The 18,303-nt window shown below is 43.1% G+C and overlaps 1 protein-coding gene across 1 annotated transcript in view; it reads left to right on the top strand.

Moving 5' to 3' along the window:
- Nucleotides 1-3,111: 3,111 nt before the first annotated feature.
- MEIS1 (Meis homeobox 1) overlaps nucleotides 3,112-18,303 on the top strand; it is a 233,735-nt gene continuing 218,543 nt past the window's right edge. The window contains exon 1 of the mRNA XM_050895206.1: nucleotides 3,112-3,146. The gene's annotated coding sequence lies outside the window, so the exon portion shown is untranslated. The remainder of the gene's footprint in view (nucleotides 3,147-18,303) is intronic.

Genomic DNA, 18,303 nt, shown 5'->3' with positions numbered 1-18,303 from the left:
TCCTTGGGCACACAAAGTGCATCCTGCTGGTTATAGAGTCCCTCTGCCTCGTCACATCACTGCAATGAGATGGATGCCATGAACAACCTGCAAATACTGTGTTCATGGAGGGGAGAGAGACCCTCTTAGCCGCTTTCAGGAGCAGAGCTGTATTTCATTGCTTTGCTGACTGTGATTCTGATGAGTTCCTCATGTTAAATTGCCAGGTTGTTGCAGGGGTTTTGGTTGTGTCAATTTTAAATTTTTTTTTTTTTTTTTAAATTATTTTTAAGTTTCTGACTCTCTTGAGAACAGGAATGCATCAAGGGAAGATGAAGGATGTGAGGAAGTAGCGCCATTGAGATTAAAGGGACCAAATTTTACCAGCAATCACAGCAAATATCTGACTTGCTTAAGTGAAGCCAATTACTGTATTATTGCCTCCTTTTGCACTATGCACAGTAGGGATGTCACTGGATAATGGTTTGCATGTAGAGTTAATCACTTTGATGCATTTCTGACTGATCCCAGCAAATTATGTTTTGGTTCCACTATATTAAACACAAGAGCAGGGGATTATCATTAATAAATCTAAGGCACAGCATGCATAAATCTTGAATAAATCAAATATCAATTACATAGGCAGTATCTGCTGACATCTGCTTTCATCAAATAATATATTTGAAATAGATTTTATTCCACTTTGTCGGAGTCAAAGGAATGTTAGACTGGTGTGCAAAGACCCTTACTCCAAAGAGTTGGGTTATGTAGGCGTGCTATTGCTTGCTGAGCAACATAAAACAGCCTTTTTTTTTTTATTGCCTTTCATTTTTATACATAAATAGCACACTGGTTTCACAGAGTAGTTCACGTGGTAAAGAGAGGACTTGTATCTTTTGGGAGAAGCTCTTCTGTATATGCGTTGCTGAATTCTGTTTTCAAGTATTTTATGAAGGTTGCTTCTGATGAGGCTGCCTTATACTCGCAACCTTTTCATGCGAGGGCTGGCTGGGTGGGGTGAATTCAGCCTGGGATTTCCCGGGGATTGTGACAGGTGGAAAGAAAGTTAGTTAATGCCTGATTTCAAGGGAATTACAGAAAGGGAGGATTAGGTGTGGGCAGAGCCCAGGAGCCTGTGGGTGTTTGAAGGCCTGTGGGCAGGGTGAGTATTTATCTCTGAACACATCATCTCCCTGCCAGGGGCAGGTGGGGTGTTTCTCTGGCTTGTGGGAACACGCAAAGCAGGAGTTTAACATGACGTTGAGTCCTCTTCCTACCGAGGCGAAGGCCTCGCATGGCTGCAGAAGCGACTCCCTCTATTGTGTGCTCTCCCCTGGGTTTGAACGCGTGGGGACCACGTCTGCACCCGTTCCTGTTCATGCACTGCCCCAGGGCAAGGGAGGGCTGCTCCCTGCAAGGGCTGAGCCACCCGTCCAACAAGGCGAAGGATAGAAGTAAGGAATATGGTGTTGGCTATCAGTGGAGTCTCTTCAAATACGTTGGCTTCTCCTTTACTCTCCTTTTCTTGTTTATCAACTATCTCTTCACCTCATTTCCAGATTAATGGAGACTGTGGTGACTCTGAGCACCCCACAAAATGAGAGCACGCCCTCCTGTTGAAGCAAAAACAAGATAAAACTTAAAAGGTGCGCTCTGAGCACTTCCATTTCCAGCTCTGCTCAGCCTGCTGGAGTCCCATGTCTGCCTTAGCTTCACAGAGGCACTTCAGAGGTTGGAAATGCTGCTTAGCGAGGCCTGTGGATCTGTAAGTTTCATTTCATGGGCTCTCTGGATAGCAAACAATGCATCTGAAGACCTTGGGGACGTACCAGACGACTTCTCTAGGGTTTTGTGTAATACACTTAAACTTATACACAGATGTTTTCAAATATGTGCGTATGCCATAATAAGTTTGAGTACATGTAGGTGGATTTAGTTTTCTAATGTTGGTGCACCATTGGTAAAGTGTGCTTGTTTGTGAACAAAATTATTTCTTTTCTGTCTGGGCATCTGTTAAATGTGTTATTCTGAGGAAATGTGCGGATATCAAAATTATATTATGTGAACACCAAGCCAAAAGGAAAGTAATAGTTTTTCTCGTTGTTTTTGGAAAGATCTGACAGCCTTTAAATTAGTAATTTCAACAACTATGAAAGTCCTTTAACTTACGCATTCACAGAAGTGAGAGAGTTGGTATCCTATGGATTCATGTCTTTAAATACAGCTTACTTTCTCTTGTGCATAGTCCTGAAAGGCACTGGGAGCCACTGGTCCAATTTGCAGCAAGTGCACTTCCGCACAAATCTTTATACCGATTCCTGCGATAACACCAGCAGGTCTGTGGACAGCACAGCACTCGGCATGTGGAAAGTGAAGCAGTGTATGTGTGAAGAATTTATAGGAGTACTGTCCCTTGGGGAATGTTTTGAAAATATCTGACACTTGATATAATCGACTGCATTCCAAATGCAAAAAAAAAAAAAGCTCTTCAGAAGTGTTTTTCTCAGCCCCAGGGATGTCCTCTGGCAGAGATGGTCCAGCTGTATCCAGAGAGGGAGGGACTCCACTGCAACTAGGAAAAATAAATACAATAAAATAAAAAATGACACAAGTGCTGCTTTTGTTTTGGTGGTAGGAATATTTAAGGTGTTTGCAAGCACATCTCAGGCTCATATTCAAGTCTCATTCCTTTCTTAAAAGAGAATAAATTAAAATATAAAGCTTTAAATTTTTTTTCTCAGCTGCCTGGTACACTTCCCATTGCCTTCTGTGGGTGTTATACCTGTGCAATTGGAAGCAGGTTCTTGTTCCCCCTTGCAATTTAACAAGTCCTATTACTGCTGTCAGGTGTCATGATATGAATCTGGGGGTGACCGTGTGGATTTGCAGTGATGTAACCATGTATAATACTTACTCTGTTGCAGGAGGAGAAAATAGGTACGTGTTCAGCTTTTGCCTGTCACATTTTTTACACGCTGTTTTTCTTTTTTTACAGCTTTAAAGAGAATTCACAGTAAGAACTGCTTTGCAAGGCAGAGATCTTCTGTCTGAGGAAGGGATCCAGAGCGTTGAAACAGATGTTGCACTGACTCTAAGGCCTTTCTATAGGAAAACTGGACCTGGCTTGTGTCACTCCACAAGAGGATCTGGAGAGGCCATCAGAAAAGGTGGAGGTCTTTGCTTTTGCTCTCACAGAGGTTTAAATCTTCTTGCTTTGACATGGGTGTTGGTATGTGTGGCACTTTGTGTCCACTGCATGTACACGTATGTACAAGTGCCACTGGAAGGGAAAAGCTGAGACCAGGGAGGGATTTCACAGCCAACATTTGCAGCCAAGTCACATTTCACATACATAAAGTACAAGGAGAACAGCATTTTTAATTTTATTTTTATAGAGGATTTTTCCTTTTTTTTTCTTTTCTAAGGGAGGCATGTGAAGCATGAATTTTATCTCACTGTATCACAACCACCTTGCCCACAAGTCAGCAAGGTGGCCTTTCATTTACATTTCATACATTTTCATTCTTTATTTTGCTGAAGCTTTTTTTTTTTTTTTTTTTTTATCTTGGTGGAGTCTCATTGCCTGAGTCTGCTGCTACAGGCTACTAGTCTGGAACGGATCTGAATCTTGAGCTCAGTCATAATATTAGAAGATACAAAAGAGGGGGATCTGAAGGGAAAGGTGGGGGCAAGTACAAACGGCTGTTGCCAACTCCATCTAGCTGCTCAGGCCATCCATGAGATGGATGGGAGCAGCCAAAACTGCCAGCAAGGAGAGCATTGCCCACTGCCGCTGGGCTTCATGTCTCTGGGACAGCCCATAACTGTGTCAAAGCGTAGGGACACAGATAAGTAGGTGATAACATGAGGAGATACTGAACGTGGTGTTTCATACAGTCTGCCCTTCAGGCTGATGCCAGCCTCCCGGTCCCCGTGTCAGCCCATGCAGATCAAGATCTTTGTGCAGGGCTTGTCCCCTTTGCCACAACCTCTGGGCCTGCCACCACAGTTTTCAAGGATGTGACAAAAGTAGCCCCTAGCTTGTCACGTGAGGTAGCTCAGTTTAAGGAGAAATCATTCCCAAAATGAGCTTGTCCGTAAGATTGTGTGGGATTTGGGTTGAAAGGAAAAGAAAACAAAATACATAGGGTTTGTGTAAGATGGTGGGAGATTGAAAATGCTGCCATTTCCCTGACCTTGTTTCTTTTTCTGCTAGTTTAATTGGTATCTAGCAATTATTTAAAGTGGCTAGCAACGATAATGCAAGTATTTACAGTCATTAGCAACTCCTCATATTGGAAAATAAGCCTATTGAATATTAAATTAAGTCAGACTGCTTAATTAATACCATCTCAGGAGCTGTCCTAAAGAAATTTCCCTACTCTGCAGGTCTACATGGATAGCAGAGTACACACTCATAAGCTAAACTGTGGGCTTTGAACCAAGCTGGCATGACATGTTACTGAAAGCAGTAAGATTTGTGTAGTGCAAGCAGTTTGCAAGACCTTCCTTCTGCAAGAATGGACGTGGCAGACTTCCCAGATCTTTTACATTTATTTATTTATATGTACAGACACATATATAACCTGCCTTTTAGTTAATTAGCTAATGTTTGTAAAGTGCTTTGAGGATTAAGTGCTATATAAGTGCTAATTATTATTATTATTATAAGCTCTCAGTATGCCTTAGTAGACAAGGTCAACCAAGAAGACACCGAAGAACGTATCTGCTAATGAAGTCTGGGTAGACTGTTTGCTCTTCTTTTCCCCCCTGCCCTGAGAGAAAAGATGGTGTTAGGCAGTAGGAAGGACTTCCTTAATGTGCAAGTTGGTGAAACCCTGGACCAGATTGTCTGGGAAGCCCAGTAAGTGTCCGTCACTGGACATCCTTAAGAACAGGGTAGACAAACCTGTGTCAAGGAGGACCTAAGTGTGGCTAGTCCTGCCTCAAAGGACCAGGATGTGCAGGGTGGTTTCTGGAAGTCCCTCCCAGGCACACAATATGGTGGCTGTCTTCTACAGTCTGTCAATTTGATGCTTTCCTGGGTCCACATAAGTCAAAATGCCCGTAAGCCAAATATGCAAGGTAGGACAGCACAAAATGTGCAGATGTTTCTGGCCCAGCTGGAAAACTCTCCACAGAGGTGTTGAGGTTTTGCTTGCAATCCTTTTAAAAAAACATCTGACAAGGTTGCACTGCTCCGTTGGCCAACACACCCTCTGCCGGGTGTTATCACTCCCATAGCCAAGCGGGCAGCATTTCTGCTCATGGACCACCAGATCTTGCAGCCTCATGCAGGAGCACAAGTTGACTTTGCATTAATAGTTGGGCTGTGAGCTGGGCTGGTGTGCTTGTCACTGCTTTGCTTCACCTGCTCGGGGTCAAACGCAGGCTGTGGGCAAGCGAGGGGCTAGGTGCCGGTAAAGAGGTCCTCAGCTGCCTGGCCCAGATTGTGCCTCAGTGCTTTATTTTACACCAAGCAGGGAGTTTTCCCATTTTCGCATCTCCCTTGCTTGATACCGTGTAAGTGACTGTTAGGTGCAATAAGAGTGATACAGTGCATATACAGAGTGCCTTTCAGTCTTCTTTATGATTTGCAGACATTAACTAGCCCTCATAAAATCCTTCCAGGGAAAATGGATGTTTGTATTTAATACACACACAAATATATTTAGAGAGGTCCATGTGCATGTATCTGTCCTGGAGAAAGAAGGAGCAAACCAAGGCAATGAAAAGTTAAAGAGAAGCCCAGAAGCTTGGCATCAGGCTCCATAACTTTTGGTCAGATGCTGTCCATGAGAACAACAAAGCAAATCACATTTCTTTATTTCTAGGCATCTAACTAAGATTTAATTGCTCTTAAATGTTTATTTCCACACTTGCACGTAAGTACATCCATGGTAACGTGGGTATATGGTGTTGTCAATTGATGTGGTATTTGGTTAAGTATATCTTATTATCTTCAAACTTTCTAATTGCTGGCAGGTAGTAACTGGTTCTCAAAACTTCTGTTGGCCAATATTGAACTATTACTCCTTGTCTTCTTTACCAAATGAAGAGGCATATGATTTTGACTTCATGGCATCCTTTCGTTTATCTCCTTTTGTAAAAGCTGGGTCCAGAGCACTGCACGTTTTTACATTTAACATCAACTCCTTCCTCCAGCAAACCCCACAGTGCTGCCAGGAGCACGCAGGAGAACAGGGTCCAGCACACACAACTTGCAATCAGCCTCTGCCAGAAACCCCCGTGCTTGTCTGTTGTCATCATTCTGATAGAAAACATGAACCCCGAATCAAAGGAGTTAACTTGGCCTTGTCAGAATATTTGTACTGAACAGTTAAAACCTTTCAGGAGGCTGAATGCAGGTTTCAGCCTGGCTTGTCCCACCACAGCTGCCATCCCTACAACCTGTTTTTGTTAAACTTTTGTTAAAAATATGGATGGGGAAAGAAGGAAAATTGCTTAAAGCACTAGACGTGGTCAATATAAAGTACTGTTTTCACTTTAATATGATTTTCTTTCTCTTTCACTGCAAGGAATTTTTATAAACTCCCTTTTAGCTTGAAAGTCTTATTTTAAAAGACTTTAAATAGGATGAATGTTCTTTGGGGGAGAAAAGAAACACAGTTGAGATAGGCTGGAGTTGCTATTTCTGTTCTTGCAGCTAAAGTTCGAGTCTTTTTCTTTGACAACAAAGCAAACACACAGGGAAGAGGAAAGACAAGATCAGGAAATAGTCAGCACCAGAGACAGAAGCTGTTTTCTTTCGCTCGCTGGCTGCTACAGTCCTGCCAGCTGTCCTGAGACCTGACAAACTCAGCTCTGCTGGATAGTTTAAGATGTTGTTTCTTACTCTGTGTTTTTTTTTGTGGTCACAGAAGCCTTGCAAAAGATGGAGTCTTGCCTGGTGTGGTGAAATCTTTCCTTATCAAAAGGACAGCAGAAGTCAGGTTGAAGAAGAACAGAAGTGGGGTGAGGAGGGAAAAGGCAAGAGGGAGCAATGTGAGAAGCAGCAATGCAAGGCCGGTGTTGCCAGTGTCACAGGGTTTCAGCAAAGCTGGTGAAGAGGGGACCATTGCCAGGGTCCTGCTGTCTTGTTCGCTTAGGTCAGGTTCCAAATGATCACTGTCAGGCCAGTGAAGATGGTGGTACTGGGCACGAGGAGGTAGTGACTGTGGTAAACAAGAGGAAGGCACGTCAACTCACTCTTTTATTAAACCCTTGCTCCTAATTTCTGATCTTCCTCCCCTTTCCCCTCTAACCTGCACACTGTCCCTGGAAGGGACATATATCAGTAAACCTCACCTAACTGGGACATATTCCCTTAAAACTTTTTCTGGGTGTTATGACTAAAATGAGATGTAACTGGCAGAGTTAGGCTTTGGTTCCCTCAGAGCATCTGGACCTCTGCCTGGTGACAACCTGCATCGGAACAGGCGTTGTGGAATTGCACGGGGCTTGCATCAGCTGGCATTGAACAGGACCTCTCTTACTCCTGCTGCATCCCGCGGAAAACAAGGGCTTGGACCCTCCTAAACTGAGTGCAGAGGAGGTGGGATGAAGAATGAAACTCTCTGACGGATGAGCTCAGGGGAATGCTTACTAGTCCTTTTGCAGATCTTAAAAATTTGCATGCACTAAGAGCTTCATCATACCAGCGTACGTATTCCTGCATGCTTTGCTGTGCCTGAATTTGACCAAATTTATGTCTGACGCATCTTCTGAACTCTGCTAAGTCTTTCTGGGCTTGTTCTCTGCACCCGTGGTGATCTGAAACTACAGGTCTTTTATTTGCTGTCTCCAAAAATCAGTATCCCAAGTTCACCTTACTGTGCAATGTGCTGCCCGCCCTCAGTTTTTCTAGTGAGCGAGTGATCACTGTTTTGGGTGAAATGGGATAATTAGTCAAAGGAAGTTATGTATAGTTATAACTTGTATTGTTTATGTGTTATGTATAACAAGCATGTATGTCTATGTATAACAAGGTTATATGTATATATATGTGTATGTTATGCTTATCATAGTATTTTAGTATATAATCATAACATTACATAACTCAATTATAGTAATTATTGGAAAATTAATAATATATCAGTATACTATAATATCATTGTATTATTATATATAGGTATATGTAGGAGTATAGCTTGGATGGCTGAGTGAAGATCAGACGCAAATCTGATTAAAGCTCAGTTGCTCAGTTAAAGTCAATGAAGCCATCAAAGTGCAAAATGAACTTTCTCTTTTCTTTTTCTATAACTACGCCTGGATTTTCAGGGTAAATAATTTGGTTTCAAAACTTTTCTGGTAAATATACTCTGGTTAGTTATCAGAACCATCCATTGCCAAAGAAAAATTGCCTGTATTGGAAGGGTTACAGTGAAAACAGAAAAGCAGAGAGAAAGGTGGCAAATATATGGAATGGCTTTGTTATGAGAGATAGTAAATAGACTGTGTGAGATACTGATTAGCCTATAAAAGTGAAGCTTGGATGAACCTAATAACGGTCTGAATGGTGGGGAGCAAGTTCCCAGGGAATGACTTTTTACTGCTGTTTATACCACTAGAACTGGAGGGCGCTCCCTGAAATAATTAGGCAGCGAGTTTAAATCAGCGAAAAGGAAGTTTTCCTCCCCCCCCTGCTTCCCCAATACCCGCGGTGCACGATTGTAGTGTGAAACTCCTTGTCACAGGATGTTGTAGAAGCCAACAGTATAAATGGGTTCAAGAAGGGATTAGACAAATTCATGGAGGAGAAGTCTACTGGGAGCTATTAAACACAATGGTCCAGATGCAACCTCTGGCTCAGGAAGTCCCAAAACTGCTGATTGCTGGAATCTGAGAGGTTATACCAGAGGAGGGATCACTGTAATTGCCATGCTGCTTATATTTGCTTCTGAAGCACCCACCGCTGACCACTGGGGGAGATGAGATACTGGGTTGGCTAGGCCATCAGTGACTCAGAATGGCTCATCTATTTTTATATTCTTAATTTTTGTACAATGAATGGAGAAGTTACCTTGCTTTTCTTCCCTCTACAAGCTGAAATTCACTAGTGCCAAGAAATTCAGATTTCCGGCTGCTCAGGCCACTCAGGACAGGCTGCTCGGAGCTGGCACAGGCGTAGCACAGCACATTAGGTATAACATATTCCATACTGGCCTCTGTGACTGCCCAGGGCCAAGTGAGCATGCAGCCCAGATCAATGGCTGGATCCACTGCTTCCCTCCGGGTACAAATAAATGCCCATTTGCTTGTGAGTGAAGACACTCCAACCTTGTGGCTGGAAATTCAGGAAGAAAGCAGCTTATTGCTTGCTGTACCTCCTTCCCTGGAGCAGGTAGGAAGGGATTAAGCAGCAAGATTGGTGGATGGAGGAAGGTTTAGCTGCCTGCATATATAGCACCACTAGTTACTGCTCTAAAAGCTGAGCAGAGAAGCTTAGAGTTGGTGACTTTTGGCAGTATTGGCCTTGTTTCGTCTGTAGTGGTGGACAGGTGAAGGTAACCTACTGTAGATCTAGATGCATGACTTATATCCTCACTCCAGATCGGTACACAGGCTGACCTTACTCAGCCTGTCCTGTGAAGAGTAATGGTTTGTTCACACTAAGGGATGAATTAAACAGGCTGCAAACCAGCTCATTTCCTTGCGTAGCATTGATTCAAGAAACAGGCACACGTTGGCCCGAGTAGACTTGGGTAGACCTTTGGCAAAATTCAAATCCACGCTGAAGAAGCAAGGTAGGAGCTGAGACTCGGTGGGTTGTCCCTTGGGCAGTACCCTCCAGGATTACGTTTTGGGAGAGTCTGTCTAGGGCTAGGTGCTGTGTGATCAGGCTAAGCTATGATGCAGACTTCAGCATTTGCCTCAGGGAAGGACTTAGACCTGGGGGCCTTGGCACAAAACAGCTGAAGTTGGAAGCGATTTGGAGGCTAAGCTCTGCTTTTGAACCATCTCCAATGCATATGTGTTTACCCAAAGCTATCCTCCCCTCTCCCTTCCCTCTGGCATCCCCTCCCCTAGTTTTTCATAAATGTTGCCACTGGGGATTTGTATATGAGAAAAAAACGACGGGAGGAGGAGGAGAGCTGTACCTCTTCTGCAAATGCCATAATTCAGATGGGGGAATGTGCTGTTAAAGTTTCTGCCTTGACGTGTGTATGTGAAACGTGGCCAAGTTATGGTTTCTGTGGGAATTGTACGTTTGAATTTTCTGCCTTTTGTGTGGTTAAATTCTCAACCGCAACATTGCATTAAATAGTCGGGCTTTTTTTATATTAGTTGTTGTACCCATAAAGCTTAATGTTTTGCTTCTTTACGAAGGTGGGAGGGTATTTGCGTGTTTTTGTGCTAGGGCGATGACATGGCGGTTTACTTTAAATCGGAGTGCAGAGGATACATTCGGATTTCTGCCAAAGTGAAAGGAGGGGGGGGGCGGTGTTGGGAGCTCTTTCTAGCGAGGAGGGATGGCTCAGCGACAGGGGTGTACTGCCAGACCAACAGCAATTAGTCTAGGCGACAGGGCCAGGCCTTGGGATTTCCTGTTGTGATACTGAATTTTATCTCTAAGTAAGCAATTCCAAACTTGCTCCAACTGGTAGAGCCCACCAGTTTTGTCTGCTCTTCCCCCCACCTTCCCTCCTCCAAATATTTGCCCTACAGCCTCTGGGAAGTGATGTGAGTGACCTTTGTAGAAAAACTGCACCAGCTGTCCACCCCTTAAAAACCAGCATCACAAGCAGCATTAATTGCTGCTGTGGTTGAGACTCTCCGTGCAAGCCAAGCATCGACATGACGTGAAGGTTTGGTTTCTCATCAGCCCCTATAGGAGCCTATATAAGGTCAAGAATGAAACCTGGGGGGCAGCATGGGGAAGCCGGCACCACGTCCGTTTGCTCTGTATTTCTGAGGCTGCCAGTGCTGGAAGTTTTAATGTCAGTATAGATGAGGGTTGTGGTCCATTGACATGTAAATTGGAAGGGTTTCACAAGAAGTGTTTATATTCTACGTCAGCAGTAGGCTGAAAGGTGAAAGCTTAAACCTGACAAATATATTTTCTTTTAATCGGTGACCAGCAAAAGAAAATGGATGTTTACAGGTCCTGTGAAACCCGTTCACTTGGGTTGGGTTCATTATTGCAGCCCTGAAGCAGTCTTAGGGCACCACAGACAGCAGAAATTCTCTCCTGTAGCACTGAGGAAGGTCAGATAGGCTGGGGAGGGAGGGTGCTGCTTTTTGCTTGTTTTTAGTTATGCTTTTTTTGGATACTGTTCCCAAATTTTTTCTTTGAAAACATAGGTTCCAACTTCTGTAGCCACCAAAAGTAGTTAAACCTTTCAGATCAGGGCCCTGGTCCTCATGGCAGTCAGGCACAGCTTGGAGCCTTGCTGGGCCTGTTGGAGATGGAGATCTGAGGATGAAGGGGAAACCAAATGACCAAGGTTTGCTCTTGTGGGAGCTTCAACCTCCCTTTTCTTCTTCCAGCCTGCTGGCTGGAAGGCATTATCTTACTTTTCATTCTTGCTTCCCATGCCTAGCGAGTCCTTCCCTGCATTAGTGTCCCTGGTATTTTTTGCCTCGGTGTTCCTCTATGCTCCTTTCCAGCTAAGAAGCAGTGGTCCCGCCTGTATCCATACACATATTTAAAAGCTAAGGTTGTCCTTCTGACCTTCCCACTTGCCCGTGAACCCACTAACCGTGTCTTCTTGCTGTATTTTGAATTTCCACATTTCCTATGGGCAGAACCTTCCAAACCAGATGGAGGGGAATTCATTTGCTCTTCTCTTTCCTCCCACAAAGAGCTTTCAGATGCTTTTGACACCCCGAGACTGAACTGAGGCAGGCAAGTGCGATCCTGCCTGTGTAAATCAGTGTTTATCCCCACGGGATGAGCTCAGGGCTCTGTACTCAGACCTAATGGCTAGGTAAAAGGCAATTGGTTTTAAAACTACTTTAAAAGAATGTAAATATATTTCCTGTTTTTACCCACCAGGTCCTTGAACAGCTTGTGATGTTTTTAAAAGGCAAATGTCCAATTTCCTTCACTGTCCCCGGAATAAAATCCTGTCCACTGGAGCGGGTGGGAGGTTTGCCTTGCACTTCAGGAGAGAGGGGCTTCAACCTGCACGTGTTCTGGCGGAGAAGCCTTGGGTACCTCCACGGGTTTTTCCTCCTTAACAGAATTTTCTGGCCTGTTTGAGAAAGTTTTCTTCTCACTCTGCCTCTGACAGCTCTAAGGGCACAGGCAAGGACGCTGTCAGCGGGGAAGCCGGGTTTATTGGCTATGGATCCTGTGATTTGGATACTTTCTGCCCTTTTTTGAAACATTTCTTTGGTTTTGAAAGCAAATGGTGGCTATAATATAGTGAATTGGACACTAAATTTCTATTAATTCATAAAAACTAAAATAGAATCCATTAGGAGTAGTTTGGTATTGGTGTGAAAGGAGATGTAAATTATCTACTATCATGCTTGAAATGCGAAAGCTAATCATGTTTGGCATCAGGCCAGCTACCATTAAAGTAATTATTTTTAATCATCAGCACTTGGTGACATGAATACTCATATTTGTTGATTTACTGTGGAAAGCACTTTACATTGTAAATAAAAAGCTGAGAAAATATACATTTTGTTTTAACAATAATAATAATTATTCAGATAAAAAGACATTTGCTTTTGTGAAGCCAAAAGAGTCGGTTTCTGTCCCCCCCCACCAGTCGATATAATCAGCCTGATCTAATGCCTGTCATATTAAATGGGAGGCCCACCGGCTGCGGAGGGGTTTGAATCCTATTTCTGTGTGAATCCTACGTTTCTTATTCTTTCAAATTACTAATAGTGGGTTCTCCTGCACCACTGCTGTTGAACGACTCCTTTTTTTCAGAGGGGGTTAAGTTGACATAAATTCGAGCGGAGGTGTCCTACGTGCAACCTTTATTTGAAGATAAAGACCGTAAAATATTGTAAATGGTCTACATGACTTAGGTTAAAAATCCCAATTTTAGCTTAGTTTCATTAGTTTTTCAATGAGGCTGATACTCCTAATTACCTATATGAGTTCTGTAAGTGGAGATACGAGTGCCTTGCTTATTTGGGACCACTGGAAATCACCTGTCGTCTACAGGAATAAAACTGTATATGCTGGCATTGTGTGTCAAAATGTTACTCTGAAATTTGGAAGTATTTAATAAGAGGACCAGCAATACATTCAGTAAACATCTCGTGAATACGACTGAAGGGTCTGTATTTACCCCAGTGGTCCATCTCCCCAAAATGTATGTCTGGTTTGAAGAAAGTATGCCTTGATTTCACAGGCATAGACTCTTTCAGTATGAAATATACAGTATTCAGGTAAAAATTACTTAGTTAAGCAATCAGGAAGTCCAAATTCAGCATGTAGTGGCTGGAAAGACAGCAAATATATGAAAGCAATTCAGGGAGGGGAAAGAGTTATTAGCAGGTAAAGCAAAAGCAGCAGCAAAATACTAAGTGTAGGGCTGTTTGTGATTTTAAGGAAACAGGGACTGATTCCTGAGTGTTAATTATAGTAGAATAAAAAGCTTATTACAGGGTGTGAGAGGGCGTGGGAATAGTGTATGCTTGGAGTCTCAGAGGCAATTCCACCGTGTGCATTTTGACAGAGTATTTTGTACAAGCCGAATTATAAAAGAACGAAGTACCCCAAACAGGCAAGTAAAAAAGGAAAGCAAACAAAAACTCATCCCTTGATTCTCTCCTTAAGTAAGCAAATCCAACCAAACATATGCCGTTTCCAAAGCCGTGAGAGCATTGCCACGCTAGCCGGAGGGCAGTGCAGTGGGAGGTGGCCACCGGTGCTGGGTAGCCAGGAGGTCCGGTGGGAGTGACTCCCGTTTCTTTGGCACCGCACAGCTCAGCATCTCCACCACAGTGCTCTGTAGGTATTGATTTTGTCAGACTCAGTGCAATTTCCTTTTCCTCTAGTTTTTGACCACGTTACATGGTATGATGCTGAGCGTAACCTGGCTTGGCAGAGGTTTGCTGTATTGCTGTGGAAGGGGTTGTGCTCCCCTGCAGTCTTCTCCTCCTCCTGTCCCTACCCAAGCCCCATCCTCAAAGTGTGGACCTTCTTTGAGCTTCTCCTTTCTGCAGAGTGTGGTCTATATAGCCAGCCGTTATAGGATGATACCTATTTTATCTAGACCAAAGAGCCACTATCAGCCCACTCTGGTTAGAGGATGCACAGCTTTCAGATGGCCACTAAGCCTGGAGATATCGCTGCCTCTTTCTATCTCCTAGTTTGAGCACAGGCACATGCAGAAGGCTGTACACACAAACTGCTTTTAATATTGGCCCACAAGTTAGCCTACGGCTTGAAATGGGGTCTTTCTAGTCTAAAAAATCAGAGTGCAAGTGCTTAAATAAAAATGCATCAATTTGCCCACAGTCCTTACTTGTGGAAACGTGGTATGTGATTGTTTTGGGTCATTTCTTAAAAAAAACAAACAAAAAAAGACAAACACTTTGTGGGGGGGAGGCTTAAGAATGCCTAGTAAGTGTTTTTAAATAACCTAGGTTAAAAGATGGAGATCAAAATTTACAATAGTGTTTTAGTTGGTTGTGAAAATAAAACTCAGTAGGATTTTTCTGAAGGCCCAAATGTAAACAGATAATTGGGCTGGTGCTAAAACAAAATGCTTCCTATTCTTGTATATTTTGATCCTTTTTCCGTGACAAAGCCATGCAAGGTGAAGAGGTACTCTTTTCTGACAATGATTCAATCCTACGTGAAACAATAATTTAGGTAAATTCGTACTTTGCTAGTAATTTAGAAAAGGGAGGTTCCCAAGTCAAATAATTCTTTAGAGGATCGTGCCTTATCCTGCAGGCAGTTCCAATATCAGCTTAACTGATTTCATATCAGAACTTTAAGGAAAAAAAAGTTTTGAAAATTTTTATGAAATGTTTAGGGGGAAAAATCCTTTTCTTGAGTTTTTAATATTTGGCTTCATTCTGAAATGCATTATCCATCAGTTTCAAATTTTTCCAACAAATGGGTTCATAAAGGGGACTCTGAAATGTTCCTTTTAGAAAAATTTCAATGCAGATTGCTAACTCAGTTTTCTGGGGGTTTGTTTTTATGTTTTGTATAATAATACAACGTTATAAAATCTTAAGAAAGAAATTTATTTCAAAAAGGAAAATTCCAGCTCTTTCGTTCCAAAATACTAGACTGTTTTGAACTGTTCACCCTATTGTATTTTTTTTTCTACAGGAATATTTCAGCAAATATTGCATGAACTTGTGAAGGATTTTGATTGACTGCCTCTGACTATTCTCTTGAAGTTTTTCTAGGCACCTCCCATTAATTTTGTAGCCCTTTATTCAGCTTTACCAAATCTTCCTGCATTAAGTTTTGCTTCCACAGCATTTTTCTCATCCGTCTTCTCGCTGACGTTTCAGCAAAAAAAGTATTCTTGTCCCTTCCCATGTCCTGCTGTTGTGTTTTCTCAGGGTGTTGAACAAGGTACTGTGTAAATTGTTTTATGAAATTTGCACTTGTGCTTCCCATGGCCAATAATCGGTGCCCCATCTGGCTCTGTGTGAAATGCACGCTCCGCTCTTGGGTGCTTTGCTAAACCCGTCCTCTCCTTCTCCTCATCAGCATGCAGCGCCTATCTCTTCGGCTTTTGAAGTCTGCATGCTCAAGCCAGGGAGTGTCGGTGGCGGAGCAGATTTGTAGGAAGAAGTGTCAATGTGGGTTACCTTCAACGTTAGCTAGATGGTGCTAAAGAATTTTTGCTTGTCGTCACTAAGGAGAGCATTTGGAGTGCAGTCCTCTTTTGGGTTCCTGGGCTTGGAATTAAAAAGCGATGCTTTTGCTTTGTCCTAAATGCAATATAAGCTGCAGCCAGTGCATACAAGGAGTTAAAACCAGCAAAAGACCTGCTCCGGAGCACTTTATGAGTTAGGCCTATTGGTTTCAATGACTTCAGTGCGCTGTGGATCAGCCCCAGGAGCCTTACGCATACTTTGACATAAAAGAGGTTTTGCCAGCGGAGGACTCCCTCTCCTGTGCCTGTTTCCGATCCGCTGGAGCAGCGATGGGCTTCCAGCAAAGGGCAGGAGCTTTGCATTTCACTCTCGCTCTCACAGAGCCTGTCTTGAGAGAGTGAAAATTTCCTCTTGCCTTTTGGAGCTGTATGCTACAGCATTTTGGAAATTTTTAGAAGTGAATAATTTAGAAAACAAACAAAACCAAACACCACCCCTCCAACTTGCAGTAAGTGCTCTTGGAGCCCAGGTTTCCTTACTTTTTGAGTGCTGCTGTTTCAGATTAACAGAGTCCTGGCTCTGATAAATACTAACAAAGTGTAACGAATGATCAAAGCTGCATTTACAGCCGAATGAGCTTGAAATGATTGATCTGGATGACATAATAATGATAACCAGTGAGACGAGGCATGCAGGACTCTACCCCTCCAGGTACTGGGAGAAAGGAGCAGGTATTAAAAATGACTCTGCTTCTTAGGTCATCAGGTTATTCCCATTCTGATATAAGTGGAGGACAAATGCAAGACCTTCGCTTTCCCCCAGAAGAGCCCTGCAGCTGCTTTGGACTGTTCCTATCCCTTTGATAGTAATTCATTATTTTGTGCAGATTAGAAGGTTTGGCTGATGACCCAGTAAGACCGAGTCATTCATGACCGTTCCCTGTGCTGCTGGGGATCGAAGCCTCCTGCCTGTAGTTCAAAGTGTGGTGGAAGCTCAAATGTTGTTCTTTGCAAAACCTGTGCAAGGCCATAGTCACAGATGTGAAAGGATATGAGTGTGTCTAGGGCATGGACTTTGCCATCTGGAGGTTTCCTGTCATCTCCCAGAAGACTGGCTAGATGATTAATGGCAAGACAGCTTGGACATACCATAACTGCAATCTTCTTTAGAACTTGGCTGCCTCTGGCGGTGCGTCTCCTTATAACCTTCCAGAATCATGCTTCCATCAGACTTCCTTTCCTCCTACAAAACAGAAGTACCTACCTACTCACTTTAGACCTGGCAGATGAGAAAGAATGAGCCTTCCTTGCCATGATCTCTTTTTTCTTTTTCTTCTTTTCAGTCTTTGACTGCAAAGAGTGTCTGGATGTGTGAGATGCTCACATTCCTCAGCACACCTTAAAGACAACTCACCCTTCTATGAAATCAACAATACCTGCTGTTTATTTCTAGCAGGCTGCTTTTTCCAGGTAGCAACAGAAGACCTTATACCCCCAAAGTCACCAGTTTGGTGCTATGGAAGATAGTCTGTTTGTGCATGTAGGAGATGCTCTCGCAGCATTGTGAACATCTTTGCTCTACAGGTCTGGTCCTGATGTGGTGTCACTTGCTCTGGTTTTACCAGCAGCCAAGGATCACTTTAGGCAAAAGTCCTCTGCTGCTGCTGCTGCACCATTAACAGCCACCAACAACTTCTTCCTTTCCTGTTTTCTCCCAGAAAAAAGTACAGCAATCAGAATAAATTTGTTCACCCACGGGCCAAGGAGCATTAGCATTTTAAAAATACTGGGCTGAGTCCTCAGCAGGATGTAAGTAAACAATTAACACCTTTGAAGTCAAAAGAGCTTTTCTCATTTACCATCTGAGACTCTTTCTCAGTGTGACACTGAGAGGATATTGGCAATATCTACGTTTAGAGGTGTCCTGGTTTCGGCTGGGATAGAGTTAATTTTCTTCTTAGTAGCTGGTACAGTGCTGTGTTTTGGATTTAGTGTGAGAATACTGTTGATAACACTCTGATGTTTTAGTTGTTGCTAAGTAGCGCTTATCCTATGTTAAGGACTTTTCAGTTTCCCATGCTCTGCCAGCAAGCAGGTGCACAAGAAGCTGGGAGGGAACATGGCCAGGACAGCTGACCCGAACTAACCAAAGGGATATTCCACACCATGGAACGTCATGCCCAGTATATAAACTGGGGGGAGCTGGCCAGGAGGGGCGGATCGCTGCTTGGGTATCAGTCAGCAGGTGGTGAGCAATTGCCTTGTGCATCACTGGTTTTTTTCCTTGGGTTTTATTTATCTCTTTTTTTGTTGTTGTTATATTCCTTTTCATCACTATTATTATTATTATATTTCTATTTTTATTGTTAGTATTATATTTTATTTTACTTTAGTTATTAAACTGTTCTTATCTCAACCCACAAGTTTTACTTTTTTTCCCCGATCCTCCTCCCCATCCCACTGGGAGGGGGGAGGAATGAGCAAGCGGCTGCATGGTGCTTAGTTGCTGGCTGGGGTTAAACCACGACAAGAGGATGATTTCTCTAGGTTTCCCATAAAGTTGACA

This window comes from Gymnogyps californianus, chromosome 3, assembly GCF_018139145.2.
Source record: "Gymnogyps californianus isolate 813 chromosome 3, ASM1813914v2, whole genome shotgun sequence".
NCBI classification, from domain to species: domain Eukaryota; kingdom Metazoa; phylum Chordata; class Aves; order Accipitriformes; family Cathartidae; genus Gymnogyps; species Gymnogyps californianus.
Note: the sequence above shows the minus strand (reverse complement) of the source record. Positions and strands in the feature narration are given on the sequence as shown.